This window comes from Nycticebus coucang, chromosome 1, assembly GCF_027406575.1.
Source record: "Nycticebus coucang isolate mNycCou1 chromosome 1, mNycCou1.pri, whole genome shotgun sequence".
In the NCBI taxonomy this organism is placed as follows: Eukaryota; Metazoa; Chordata; class Mammalia; order Primates; family Lorisidae; genus Nycticebus; species Nycticebus coucang.
Window position 1 is genome coordinate 22,633,433 of NC_069780.1, and position 15,789 is coordinate 22,649,221.

Here is a 15,789-nt window from a genome sequence, read left to right on the forward strand (position 1 = left end):
TATGTTAACCAGTGTGATGAAAGTGTGTCAAACGCTCTGTGAAGCTAGTGAATGATGCCCCATGATCATATCAATGTACACAGCTATGATTTAATAAAAAAATAAAATAAAAAGATCCAAGAGGAGGTTAACTTTAGTATGAAAATGATATTAAAATAGTATAACAGGGCACATATTTATAGCAAAGCAATAGTAACTAAACAGTTGCACAGAACTATTACAGCACTTAACAGTTAAAATATTAAGCAACTAACTTTAGCTGCAATTGTGAACTCAGTACCCTTCAGCAACCATCTTTAACCATAGAGTGACGTGGAGGAAGCCTACCTAACAGTGTCCTCATGTTTATTTTCACACAGACCAACATGTTCATAATCTTGTTAAAGAATTAGGATTCACAATTCAGTAATTTGAAGACTTGTGCCGTTATTTTACTGCAAAGGAGAAAGGAAAGGTTTAATCATTGAATCCAAACTATTCGCACATACTCATATAGCAAATACTGTATGTATTGCTACAGAAGTTGACTATATAAAATCCCAATAAAGCCGTCCTTGAACTGTGCAAGATATGGAGACTCTCTATTCTCCGAACCGCCATAGCACTTAGTCCGTACTTCTCATATGCTGGTTGTCATTGCCTTGTGTACTACCGTTGTTTAGAGGTAGTCTTATCTCCAGAATGGACTTCAGAAACAGACTTGAGTTCCAACATGCAGGAGATCCCTTAATAGTGCTATGCCCTTGGAGCTACATCTTAGCTCCTCTGAGGATGCATTTTCTCATCTATGCAAGAAGGTGACGACACCCATCACACCACATTGTCCTTGGGGATGAATGTCATACAGAGTTTAGGGGCTAGGCCAGTGTCTGATACGTGCCGGGATCTCCAGCATGAGCTGCCGCCCTCCTGCCCCTCGTGGACGGCAGCATCCTGGTCTAATTCATCTTTCCATCTTTTCATGCCTCCTAACACCACATCTTGCACAGAATGGCCACAAATAAATCCCTTACTCTTAAAATTTTTAGTGTTTATACATATATATACCTACTTAATTATAGCTCATAAATTAATTACAGACATCACAGAATGTGCTTTCTTATCTTCTAGGAAATGACAAAGTATGGAAAAATTTATGCTATCTTCGACTTTCAGAAATTAATTCTTTTCATTTAATTCTGAGGCTTCTGTCACAGATATTATAAGGTGTATGAATTAATTTTTTGCTTCAAACTAAAAGGGGCATTATTTATTTGAAAACATTCACATGTAGACTTCAGAACACACATAAATATTTTCATTATGACCTTTCCCAGATTATATTTCATGTAATTGTTTAATAAATACTTTTGAAGGCTAACTATGTGCTGGGCATTATTCTAAATGCTGGGAATATACAACAAGAAGCAAGCATGCAAATCCCATGCTTTCACAGGCTTAACCTTCTAGTTGAAGAAGGAACTATAAAAATGTTAACTAAAATAATTTCAGTTAGTGATTAATTCTGTGTAGAAAAGGAAAGGGGGCCGGGCACAGTAGCTCACCCTGTAATCTCAGCACTCTGGGAGGCCGATGTAGATGGATTGTTTGAGTTCAGGAGTTGGAGACTAGCCTGAGGAAGAGAAAGACCTCATCTCTAAAAAAAAAATAGTCAGGCATTGTAGTGGGTGCCTATAGTCTCAGCTACCTGGGAGGCTGAGACAAGTGGATCACTGGAGCCCAAGAGTTTGAGGTTGCTGTGAGCTATGATGCTACAGCACTCTACCAAGGGTAAGCAAAAAAAATAAGATTCAGTTTCAGAAAAGAAAAGAGGAAAAAGGGATATGGAATGATTCAGAGGGGAGATTATAATGCACAGCATGATCAAGGAAGACCTCCTGTAGGAGGTGACATCTGAGTGAAGACAGGATTAGTGGGAAGGAGGAAGCCTGTCATAGAAAAGTCTGAGGAGCTTTCACAATGGCTTCCTGGGCCCAGCTCAGTGGCTCAGTCTGGGACCCCAGACAATGCCCAAAGTTCTCCACACTCCTGCTCAAGCTCTCCCCAAGGCAGTTCAACTGAGTGCCAAGTCCAAGAACACCGAAACAGTTCACAGGTCCGGAAACACCTACGGCACCTTAACTTTACCAACAATATGGGGGAGCAAGTGACTTTTGATGAGTGTGGTGACCTGGTGGGGAACTATTCCATCATCAACTGGCACCTCTCCCCAGAGGACAGCTCCATCGTGTTTAAGGAAGTCGGGTATTACAACGTCTACGCAAAGAAGGGGGAAAGACTCTTCATCAACGAGGAGAAAATCCTGTGGAGTGGATTCTCCAGGGAGGTTCCCTTCTCCAACTGCAGCAGAGACTGCCTCGCAGGCACCAGGAAAGGATAATTGAAGGGGAGCCCACCTGCTGCTTTGAGTGTGTGGAGTGTCCTGATGGAGAGTACAGTGATGAGACAGATGCAAGTGCCTGTGACAAGTGCCCAGATGACTTCTGGTCCAATGAGAACCACACTTCCTGCATTGCCAAGGAGATCGAGTTGCTGTCCCGGACTGAGCCCTTCGGCATCGCGCTCACCCTCTTCGCGCGCGGTGCTGGGCATTCTCCTGACCGCCTTCGTGCTGGGGGTGTTCATCAAGTTCCGCAACACGCCCATCGTCAAGGCCACCAACCGCGAGCTCTCCTACCCGCTCTTCTCCCTGCTCTGCTGCTTCTCCAGCTCGCTGTTCTTCATAGGGGAGCCCCAGGACTGGCCGTGCCTCCTGCGCCAGCCGGCCATCGGCATCAGCTTCGTGCTCTGCATCTCGTGCATCTTGGAGAAAACCAATCGCGTTCTCCTGGTGTTCGAGGCCCAGATCCCCACCAGCTTCCACCGCAAGTGGTGGGGGCTCAACCTGCAGTCCCTGCTGGTTTTCCTCTGCACCTTCATGCAGATCGTCATTTGTGCGATCTGGCTCTACACGGCGCCCCCGTCCAGCTACTGCAACCACGAGCTGGAGGACCAGGTCATCTTCATCACGTGTCACGAGGGCTCGCTCATGGCTCTGGGCTTCCTGATCGGCTACACCTGCCTGCTGGCCGCCATCTGCTTCTTCTTCACCTTCAAGTCTCAGAAGCTGCCCAAGAACTTCAATGAGGCCAAGTTCATCACCTTCAGCATGCTCATCTTCTTCACCGTCTGGATCTCCTTCATCCCAGCCTACGCCAGCACCTACGGCAAGTTCGTCTCCGCAGTGGAGGTGATCGCCATCCTGGCTGCCAGCTTTGGCCTGCTGGCCTGCATCTTCTTCAACAAGATCTACATCATTCTCTTCAAGCCATCCCGCAACACCATCGAGGAGGTGCGCTGCAGCACGGCCGCCCACGCGTTCAAGGTGGCTGCCCGCGCCACGTTGCGCCACAGCAACATCTCCCGCAAGCGCTCCAGCAGCCTCCGGGGCTCCACTGGGTCCACACCCTCCTCCTCCATCAGCAGCAAGAGCAACAGCGAAGGCCTTTTCCCGCAGCCGGAGAGGCAGAAGCAACCGCCGCCTCCGGCCCAGACCCCGCAGGAGCAGCAGCAGCCCCTCCAGCAGCAGCATCCGCCGCTGCAGCCGCGATGCAAGCAGAAGGTCATCTTCGGCAGTGGCACGGTCACCTTCTCGCTGAGCTTCGACGAGCCGCAGAAGAATGCCCCGGTGCACAAGAATTTACACACCAGAACTCCCTGGAGGCCCAGAAGAGCACCGACGCGCTCACCAAACACCAGGCGTTACTCCCGCTACAGCGCGGGGACACAGACTCGGAACTGACCATCCAGGACACAGACCTGCAGGGCCTGGGGGTGGGACCTCCAGCGAGAGAGGGAGGACCCTGAGGAGATGTCCCCAGCCCTCCTAGTGTCCAATTCACGGGGCTTTGTCATCAGCGGCGGAGGCAGCACTGTCACAGAAAACGTACTGCGTTTGTAACGGGACAGAGAAGGCGGGTCTGGGGAGGACACGGAGAGGTTTCTCAGGCTCACGGGGAGGTGGAATCATCCCTGGTTCCTTTCTCCTGAGGAAGACCGACAGTGAACACGTCAAATGTCCCGAACTTAGTTGCACTGTCTTAAATGACAGTAAATTGACTAATGTTCCTTTTAAAATTAAAAAAAGAAGAGCCATGTGTTTCTGCGGTTGTATTTGTCAAAGCACGGAGAAGACCACAGTAAGATTTGCTGTTCACCCACATCCAGTGTCTCTTATCTGTTCTCTCCTGCCCAGCAACTCAGAGGTGAAACCACGGGTACCCACCCACGCCCTCCCCCTTACTTTTTTTTTTTTTTATATTGAAATGCCTGCCCTGAAAATCATGGACAGCCTGGTCTAGAGACAGAAGTGTGCAGACTGATAGGAGATGAGGTTTGCCACCACCAGAGTCTGAAAGACAGAATGTCTCCAGTGCTGCTCAAAGCCTTGACAGTGGAGAGAATTTTAAATGCTCAAAACATAAGAAGAACACTTCTCCTCCTATTTATGAAAACCCTAAGATATTTGGTCACCCACCTACTGCTACTGTCATCGGACATCAGAAGGTTTGCATCTTTCTTATACCATAAGTCTGGTCTTGTCTAAGATGTGACAGTGATACCATGTTTAGATTCCAGGATCACAAAAATCACCTCAAATTGTTGGGTAGGGACCGCATAAACCAATGAGTTGTATCTATAATTAACATTGCTATGTGTAGCTTCATCTTTAAGAAAATGCTTCTGTTGTAATAGTCCATGGACAATATAAATTGAAAAAAAAAAAAAAAAAGAAGAAGAAAAGTCTGAGGAAGAAAGTTTCTGGCAGAGGCAACAGCAGGTGTGAAATCCCTAAAGTAGCTACATCTTCATTGGGCACTGAGTATACCTTATAGCTTCTTATGAAAATAGGGTAGCAACTCCGCTTAAATTGGCATCTGTTGTCAACCAGTGTGATGAAAATGTGTCAAACTGTGTATAAAACCAGTGTATGGTGCCCCATGATCGCTTTAATGTACACAGCTATGATCTTCAAACTAAAAGGGGCATTATTTATTTGAAAACATTCACATGTAGACTTCAGAACACACATAAATATTTTCATTATGACCTTTCCCAAATTATATTTCATGTAATTGTTTAATAACTATTTTGAAGGCTAACCATGATCTAATATTAATAAAAAAAAGAAAAAAATTGGCATCTGTAATCAAACTCTGATATGCAGATGGCCTCTGTCCAAAAGAAGGTCCTAGAAAAGTTAAACTTGGAAAAATCTCAGATATTATCCTTCAGATGCAATTTTCCAAAATCATATTTCATGTGATTTTAGATGTTCATGGTATGGTTTTCTGAGTAAATGAAGATTTGAAGATTATAGTTCCTCGAAAAAATTACAATTTCTCTTGGCCATTATCTCTACCTGTTTGATTGTCCATGCTAAATAACAAATTACCCCTAAATTTAATGGCTTAAACAACTATTTTATTTTGTTCATGATCTTGTGGGTCAGAAATTCCAAAAGGGTTTGGTTGGTCAGTTCTCCCTTGGGGTCTCCCATGTGGTGGCGATCAGATGTGGGGCTGCAGTCATCAAGGCTCACCTGGGCTGGACACTAAGATGGTTCACACTCACGCCTGGCACTTGATGCTGCTGTCATCGGGGAACACTGTCAGCTGGGAGCATTGTCAACCACAGCACCTGATACTGGCCTCGTGAACACGGCCTAAGCTTCCTCAAACCAAGGTAACTTAAGTAGAGATGGACAGACATACTGGCTCTTAGTTCCAAACACAAGTATTCTGGGGGGAAGGTAAAAAGCTGTCTTGAAATTCACACACTCCCACTTCTGCAGCATTTTATTAATAGTGAGTCTAAGGCCAGCAGACATTCAAGAGGGAATAAACTGACAACTTCTTTAGGAAAAGTTGTAAAAGATTAGTTGGCATATTTTAAAACTGCAGCACCTCCCTCTGTGTGCTAGCATACACAGATTATTTGAAAGACAATATGGGATTTTAGATCTTTACTATGAGTTCTATTAACAGAGTATCATTTAAATCAACACAGAGCTCAAAACACATCAAATACCATGTAGTGGCTATGCCAGTTTGCATTTTCAAAAAATTGTCATGACAATATTTCTGGTCTCACATGCTCTTTCAGAATCATGTCACATTCCTATGAAGAGGTAAACTCTCTTTCTCCTGAAGTTGAAATCAAATAGAACTTTGTAACATCCTTGACAAACAGAATACAGCCAAAATGGCAATGGGTGACTTCAAGGCTGGTTTATAAAAGGTGATATGCCTTCTACCTGAGCTTCTGTCTTGGGAATGTTCACCTTTAGAACACAGTTGCCATGTGGTGGGGTAGCCCAAACGGCAGGTGGAGGCATTTCAAAGTGTTCTGGCTGATGGTCAGAATCCCCTGCAAGCCTTCAGATGACTCCAGCCCCCCCACACGATGCCAAGTGTAACGGAGACAAGCTATCTCCTGTCGAAACTGTCTCCAGTTGAGACTCATGAAAAATTAACATTCTTGTCATTTTAAGTCACTACATCTGGGGATGCTTTGTTATATAGCAGTAGATAACCAGCTGAGTGACTGCTGTCTAATCCTCTACCAGGGGTCCTCACACTACGGCCCAAGGGCCACATGAGGTGGTGTGGTTGTATTTGTTCCCATTTTGTTTTTTTACTTCAAAATAAGATATGTGCAGTATGCATAGGAATTTGTTCATAGTTTTGTTTTTTTTTTTTAAACTATAGTCCGGCCCTCCAATGGTCTGAGGGACAGTGAACTGGCCCCCTATTTAAAAAGTTTGAGGACCCCTGCTTCTAGGCAGTATTGCATTTGAAACAAACAAAAAAAGCAATACCCAATTTGCACATTGATCTTTGTGCTTAGGAGTAAGGCAGAGAATGCATTTTAATTATTTCTTAGAGCCAATGGAAGTAAAGAAAAATTGCAATGAATATCGATTCATATATCCCCCGGACCATCTCAATTTTAAATAAATCTACTGTGGTGAGTTTAGTAGTTTTGAAATTTTGTGACACCACTAACAGCATCTCAGAGCAGATCAATCAGAAATATGATGCTGTCTACCAGGTTAACCTGAGAGAAGTTTCTTTTCATTGAGGAAGTGTGTATACAAAATACAGTTACAAATAATTAATCCATTCATTCACTCAATAAATGTTTCTCGAGCTTTTATGTTCCCAGCACTGTTCTAGGTGCTAGGAATACAGACAGCAGTGAACAAATCAGATTTGAATCTCTTCGTGGAGCTTGTATTCTGGGAAATGGGTGAAAACAATGAACAAAAGCATAAGTAAAATATATAAAGTAGCAGGTGGTGGCACATGGACGAAAACAGCAGAAACGAAGATAGAGAGCAGGCAGGAGGGAGAGTGGCAGCAGCGGTCAAAAACACGACAGGCAGGGCAAGTCTCACGCAGATGTCGAGATTGCAACCAAAGTCACAGGGAAATGAAAGATCTGGCAAAGAAGCTACCTGGGAGAAGAATGATCCAGGGCAGAGGAAATAGAAAACACAGAGATTCCGAAACAAGAAGGTGGTAAATGGCAGTAAGCAAGAAGGCCAGGCTGCTGGCACATGAGCAAAAGACAAATGGTGGAAATAAAGGAAGGAAGGAAGGAACCAGATATGTGGAGCCTTTTAAACAATTATAAGAATTTAGAATTTTTCTCTGCATGAAAAGTAAATCTATTCGGAGAGGTTTGAGCAAAAGGGTGACATGTTATAACTTAAATTTTTAAAAGATTCTTTTGGCTGCTAGAGTGGGAATATATAGTACTCTGTATATTACAGAATATATAATAGTAATTAGTTTTACAGTATTGACTAAGATACAGTGTCTTGTATACTAAGGAAGGTTAAAAGTAGAATATCCACAGCCATTAAAAAAGATGGAGACTTTACATCTTTTACATTTACCTGGATGGAGTTGAAATACATTCTTCTTAGTAAAGTGTTGCAAGAATGGAAAAATGAATACCCAATGTACTCCATACTAATAGGAAATCAGTATATAAACAATTACATGCTCATAAGAGCAATAAAACACAAATATAGTCTAGTACGGGGGTAGAAGGAGGCGGGAGATGGAGGGGGGAGGAGGATTGCCAGAAGGAGGGAGGGCAGGAGGCGGGCTCTCACCTAACGTGCACACTGTGAGGAAGTATAACACACCTCCTGGGTGAGGGGCTCTCGTACAACTGGAATTTTACCCTGGAAGTGAGAACAATGTAACCTAAAAATTTGTACCCTCGTATTAATTTGAAATAAAAAAATAAATTTAAAAATAAATAAAAGCAAAATATCCAGACAAATAGAAATATTGGCTTGGACAAAGGTGGTGAGTAAATGGTGGAGTTGTAAGAAGTGATTGAATGGAGGCGGAGCAAGATGGCAGCCGAGTAACAGCTTCCTTGCATCTGGGCACCGTGAGTCTGGGGAGATAGGACTTCAGGCATCTCTGGCTGGTGGGATCTGCCTATCATCACCCCTGTGAGGATACAGGGAGTCAGCGAGAGACTTCTGGACCCCAAGAGGAGGACTAAAACAGTGGAAAACCGGCAAGTGGTGGCGTGTGTTCAAACCGTCTAAACCCGCCCTCAACTTCCACAGGCACAAGAACTTAAAGAGCAAGAGGAAGTGAAAGGAAAATTAGGGCAAGGAAACAGATAAAAGAAATCACTCATGAGGAAGAATCAGCAGAAAACTCCAGACAACATGAAGAACCAGTCCAGAACAACCCCGCCAAGGGACCATGAGGTAGCTACTGCAGAGGATTCCACCTATACAGAAATGTTAGGAATCACAGAAAGGGAATTTAGAATACGCATGTTGAAAACAATGAAAGAAACGATGGAAACAATGAAGGAAACTGCTAATAAAATGGAAAATAACCAAAAGGAAATCCAAAAACAGAATCAAATAAGAGATGAACGATATGAAGAATATAAAAAGGATATAGCAGAGCTGAAGGAACTGAAACAGTCAATTAGGGAACTTAAAGATGCAATGGAAAGTATCAGCAACAGGTTAGACCATGCAGAGGAAAGAATTTCAGAGGTAGAAGACAAAGTTTTTGAGATAACTCAGATAGTAAAAGAGGCAGAAAAGAAGAGAGAGAAAGCAGAACATTCACTGTCAAAATTATGGGACTTTATGAAGCGTTCCAACATACGAGTTATAGGAATTCCAGAAGGGGAAGAAGAATGCCCCAGAGGAATGGAAGCCATACTAGAGAATATTATAAAAGAAAATTTCCCAAATATCACCAAAGATTCTGACACACTGCTTTCAGAGGGCTATTGGACCCCAGGTCGCCTCAACTCTAACTGAGCTTCTCCAAGACACATTGTGATGAACCTGTCCAAAGTCAAGACAAAAGAAAAGATTCTGCAAGCTGCCAGGAGTAAGCGCCAGTTGACCTACAGGGGCAAATCCATCAGAGTGACCGCAGACTTCTCTAATGAAACTTTCCAAGCAAGAAGACAATGGTCATCTACCTTTAATCTACTTAAACAGAACAATTTTCAGCCCAGAATTCTGTACCCTGCTAAGCTAAGCTTCAAAATTGATGGAGAAATCACATCATTTATGGATATACAAACATTGAGGAAATTCGCCACAACAAGACCAGCTCTACAGGAAATACTTCAACCTGTTCCGCACACTGACCACCACAATGGATCAGCAGCAAAGTAGGAACTCAGAAATTAAAGGACAGAACCTAACCTCCACACTGATGCAAAAGATAAAACTAACCAATGGACTCTCACCAAATAAGACGAATAGAATACTACCACACTTATCAATTATCTCCATAAATGTTAATGGCTTGAATTCCCCACTGAAGAGACATAGATTGGCTGACTGGATTAAAAAACACAAGCCATCCATTTGCTGTCTGCAAGAAACACACCTGGCTTCAAAAGACAAATTAAAGCTCCGAGTCAAGGGTTGGAAGACAATTTTTCAGGCAAATGGAATTCAGAAGAAAAGAGGAGTTGCAATCTTATTTTCAGATACATGTGGATTTAAAGCAACTAAAGTCAAAAAAGACAAAGATGGTCACTTTATATTGGTCAAGGGAAAAACACAACAAGAAGACATTTCAATTCTAAATATTTATGCACCCAATTTAAATGCTCCCAGATTCTTGAAACGGACCTTACTCAGTCTGAGCAATATGATATCTGATAATACCATCATAACAGGGGACCTTAACACTCCTCTTACAGAGCTGGACAGATCCTCTAAACAGAAATTAAACAAGGATATAAGAGATTTAAATGAGACCCTAGAACAACTGTGCTTGATAGACGCATATAGAACACTCCATCCCAAAGATAAAGAATATACATTCTTCTCATCACCCCATGGAACATTCTCCAAAATTGATCATATCCTGGGACACAAAACAAATATCAACAGAATCAAAAGAATTGAAATTTTACCTTGTATCTTCTCAGACCATAAGGCACTAAAGGTGGAACTCAACTCTAACAAAAATGCTCGACCCCACCCAAAGGCATGGAAATTAAACAATCTTCTGTTGAATAACAGATCGGTGCAGGAAGAAATAAAACAGGAAATCATTAACTTCCTTGAGCATAACAACAATGAAGACACAAGCTACCAAAACCTGTGGGAAACTGCAAAAGTAGTTTTGAGAGGAAAATTCATTGCTTTAGATGCCTACATTCGAAAAACAGAAAGAGAGCACATCAACAATCTCACAAGAGATCTTATGGAATTGGAAAAAGAAGAACAATCTAAGCCTAAACTCAGCAGAAGAAAAGAAATATCCAAAATCAAATCAGAGATCAATGAAATTGAAAACAAAAGAATCATTCAGAAAATTAATGAAACAAGGAGTTGGTTTTTTGAAAAAATAAATAAAATAGATAAAACATTGGCCAGACTAATGAGGAATAGAAAAGTAAAATCTCTAGTAACCTCAATCAGAAATGATAAAGGGGAAATAACAACTGATCCCACAGAGATACAAGAGATCATCTCTGAAAACTATCAGAAACTCTATGCCCAGAAATTCGACAATGTGAAAGAAATGGATCAATATTTGGAATCACACCCTCTCCCTAGACTCAGCCAGGAAGAAATAGAGCTCCTGAACAGACCAATTTCAAGCACTGAGATCAAAGAAACAATAAAAAATCTCCCAACCAAAAAATGCCCTGGTCCAGATGGCTTCACTCCAGAATTCTATCAAACCTTCAAGGAAGACCTTATTCCTGTACTGCAGAAATTATTCCAAAAAACTGAGGAAGAAGGAATCTTCCCCAACACATTCTACGAAGCAAACATCAACCTGATACCAAAACCAGGAAAAGACCCAAACAAAAAGGAGAATTTCAGACCAATCTCACTCATGAATATAGATGCAAAAATTCTCAATAAAATCCTAGCCAATAGATTACAGCTTATCATCAAAAAAATCATTCATCATGATCAAGTAGGCTTCATCCCAGGGATGCAAGGCTGGTTTAACATACGCAAGTACATAAACATTATCCACCATATTAACAGAGGCAAAAATAAAGATCACATGATCCTCTCAATAGCTGCAGAAAAAGCATTTGATAAAATCCAGCATCCTTTTCTAATTAGAACACTGAAGAGTATAGGCATAGGTGGCACATTTCTAAAACTGATTGAAGCTATCTATGACAAACCCACAGCCAATATTTTACTGAATGGAGTAAAACTGAAAGCTTTTCCTCTTAGAACTGGAACCAGACAAGGTTGTCCTCTGTCACCTTTACTATTCAACGTAGTGCTAGAAGTTCTAGCCAATACAATTAGGCAAGACAAGGAAATCAAGGGAATCCAAATGGGAGCAGAGGAGGTCAAACTCTCCCTCTTTGCTGACGACATGATCTTACACTTAGAGAACCCCAAAGACTCAACCACAAGACTCCTAGAAGTCATCAAAAAATACAGTAATGTTTCAGGATATAAAATCAATGTCCACAAGTCAGTAGCCTTTGTATACACCAATAACAGTCAAGATGAGAAGCTAATTAAGGACACAACTCCCTTCACCATAGTCTCAAAGAAAATGAAATACCTAGGAATACCTAACAAAGGAGGTGAAGGACCTCTATAAAGAAAACTATGAAATCCTCAGAAAGGAAATAGCAGAGGATATTCAAAAATGGAAGAACATACCATGCTTATGGATGGGAACAATCGACATTGTTAAAATGTCTATACTTTCCAAAGCAATCTACCTATTCAATGCCATTCCTATCAAAATACCAACATCGTACTTGCAAGATTTGGAAAAAATGATTCTGCGTTTTGTATGGAACCGGAAAAAACCCCGTATAGCTAAGGCAGTTCTTTGTAACAAAAATAAAGCCGGGGGCATCAGCATACCAGATTTTGGTCTGTACTACAAAGCCATAGTGCTCAAGACAGCATGGTACTGGCATAAAAACAGAGTCATAGACACTTGGAATCGAATTGAAAACCAAGAAATGAAACTAACATTTTACAACCACCTACATCTTTGATAAACCAAACAAGAACATACCTTGGGGGAAAGACTCCCTATTCAATAAATGGTGTTGGGAGAACTGGATGTCTACATGTAAAAGACTGAAACTGGACCCACACCTTTCCCCACTCACAAAAATTGATTCAAGATGGATAAAGGACTTAAACTTAAGGCATGAAACAATAAAAATCCTCAAAGAAAGCATAGGAAAAACACTGGAAGATATTGGCCTGAGGAAAGACTTCATGAAGAAGACTGCCATGGCAATTGCAACAACAACAAAAATAAACAAATGGGACTTCATTAAACTGAAAAGCTTCTGTACAGCTAAGGAGACAATAACCAAAGCAAAGAGACAACCTGCACAATGGCAAAGGATATTTGCATATTTTGAATCAGACAAAAGCTTGATAACTAGGATCTATAGAGAACTCAAATTAATCCACATGAAAAAAGCCAACAATCCCATATATCAATGGGCAAGAGACATGAATAGAACTTTCTCTAAAGACGACAGACGAATGGCTAACAAACACATGAAAAAATGTTCATCATCTCTATATATTAGAGAAATGCAAATCAAAACAACCCTGAGATATCATCTAACCCCAGTGAGAATGGCCCACATCACAAAATCTCAAAACTGCAGATGCTGGCGTGGATGTGGAGAGAAGGGAACACTTTTACACTGCTGGTGGGACTGCAAACTAGTACAACCTTTCTGGAAGGAAGTATGGAGAAACCTCAAAGCACTCAAGCTAGACCTCCCATTTGATCCTGCAATCCCATTACTGGGCATCTACCCAGAAGGAAAAAAATCCTTTTATCATAAGGACACTTGTACTAGACTGTTTATTGCAGCTCAATTTACAATCGCCAAAATGTGGAAACAGCCTAAATGCCCACCAACCCAGGAATGGATTAACAAGCTGTGGTATATGTATACCACAGAATACTATTCAGCCATTAAAAAAAATGGAGACTTTGCATCCTTCGTATTAACCTGGATGGACGTGGAAGACATTATTCTTAGTAAAGCATCACAAGAATGGAGAAGCATGAATCCTATGTACTCAATTTTGATATGAGGACAATTAATGACAATTATGGTTATGGGGGGGGAAGCAGAAAGAGGGAAGGAGGGAGGGGGGTGGGGCCTTGGTGTGTGTCACACTTTATGGGGGCAAGACATGATTTCAAGAGGGACTTTACCTAACAATTGCAATCAGTGTAACTAACTGGCTTATTGTACCCTCAATGAATCCCCAACAATAAAAAAAAAAAAAGAAGTGATTGAACAAGAATATATTTTAATGGCAGAAATCGAGTAGGATTTACCGATGGATTAGATAAGATTTGGAGTATTAGAGAAAGAAAGGAGTCAAGGAGAACTCAAGATATCATAAGTTGAGTTACTAGAAAAATAAAAGCATCATTTATTTAGATGGTGAATACTGTGGGAGAAGATGCTTTGCTGGGGAGATCAGGAAGAACGGAGACATGTTTAAGATGTTTGCTAGACAGCCAGGGAAATAATAGTCATCCACTGTCTGTTTAGGGGAAATATTATCAATTGTCAATTTGGGAGTTTTTTAATGTTTAGGTGGTTCATCAGGCTGGAAGAGTTTATCAAGGAATCATAAGCTTTTTTTTCTTATAATGCATTTTATTTATTTTTTTATTTCAGAATATTATAGGGGTACACATGTTTCGGCTACAAAATTTGCTTTTGTACATTTGAAGTCGAAATTATACCCATGTCCTTCACTTAGAATGTGTGCACTGTACCAGTTGGGTGTGAGTTAACCCAATCCTGCCTACCTCCTCCCACCTACTGGATTCTCAGAGTTTTACTGCCACACATGCACGTAAGTGTTGATTGACTAGTTCCAATTTAGTTTTGAGTACATGTGGGGTTTGTTTTACCATTCTTAGAATACATCACTTGCAAGAACGGTCTCCAGTTTCATCCGGGTTGTTACAAAAGACACTGGAGCACCATTTTTGTGTGGCTGAGTAGTGAGTGCTCCGTGATTTACATAGACCACATTTTATTAATTCACTCATGTATTGACGGGCACTTGGTGTTCGCACATTTTTTGTGATTGCAAAGTTTGCTGCTATAAACATTTCAGTGCAAGTGTCTTTTTGGTAAAATGTCTTTTTTTCCTTTGGGTAAATTGCCCAGTGGGATTGCTTGATCAAATGGTAGGTCTACTTGAGGTTCGTTGAGGTATCTCTATCCTACCTACCATAGCGTCTGTACTGGTTTGCAGTCCTCACAATAGTGTATGTGTGTTCCCTTCTCTCACTTCCATGCCAGCATTTGTTGTTTGGGGGCATTTTGATAAGAGCCATTATCTCTGGAGTTAGTTAATATTTCTTGTGGGCTTTTTTTTTTTCTCTGAGACTGAGTCTCACTCTATTGCCCAGGCTATAGTGCTGTGGTGTCAGCCTAGCTCACAGCAACCTCAAACTCCTGGGTTCAAGTGATCCTCCTGCCTCAGCCTCCTGAGTAGCTAAGCCACCCATCACCAGGCCTGGCTAATTTTTCTATTTTCAGTAGAGACAGGTCTCACTCTTGTACAGGCTGGTCTGGAATTCTTGAGCTCCAGCGATCCATTATGGTTTTGATTTGCATTTCCCTGATGATTAGAGATGTTGAGCATTTTTCCTTTTCTTTTTCTTTTCTTTTCTTTTTTCTTTTTTTTTTTCCTTTTTTTCTTTTTTTTGAGACAGAGTCTTGCTTTGTCACCCTTGGTAGAGTGCTGTTGCATCACAGTTCGCAGCAATCTCAAACTCTTGGGCTCAAGTGATTCTCTTGCCTCAGCCTCCCAAGTAGCTGGGACTACAGGCACCTGCCACAACACCTGGCTGTGTTTTTCTTTAGAGATGAGGTCTCACTCTGGCTCAGACTGAACTCAAGCCATCTACGTGCCTTGGCCTCACAGAGTGCTGGGATTGAGTGCTGGGATTAAGTTCTCAGGCCTTGTGTTCAGCATTTTTTCATCTGTTTGTTGGCCGTAAACCAGCTTCAATTGAAAAGTTTCTGTTTGTTTCTCTTGCCCACTTTTCAACAAGATTGTTTGATTTTTTTTCTTACTGATTTGAGCTGTATGCTTTGTATGAGGACTGACACAGGCAGACATAAAAAGCAGCCTGTTCTAATCTTGACTCACCATCTTACAGATTAGATATACCTGAAAAAAATAATTCCTATTCCCATGAAGGATTAAGAGATAACAAAACC

The 15,789-nt window shown here is 41.6% G+C and overlaps 1 pseudogene; it reads left to right on the forward strand.

Moving 5' to 3' along the window:
* Positions 1-2,098: 2,098 nt before the first annotated feature.
* On the forward strand, positions 2,099-3,940 carry LOC128590085 (extracellular calcium-sensing receptor-like; annotated as a pseudogene).
* Positions 3,941-15,789: the final 11,849 nt, after the last annotated feature.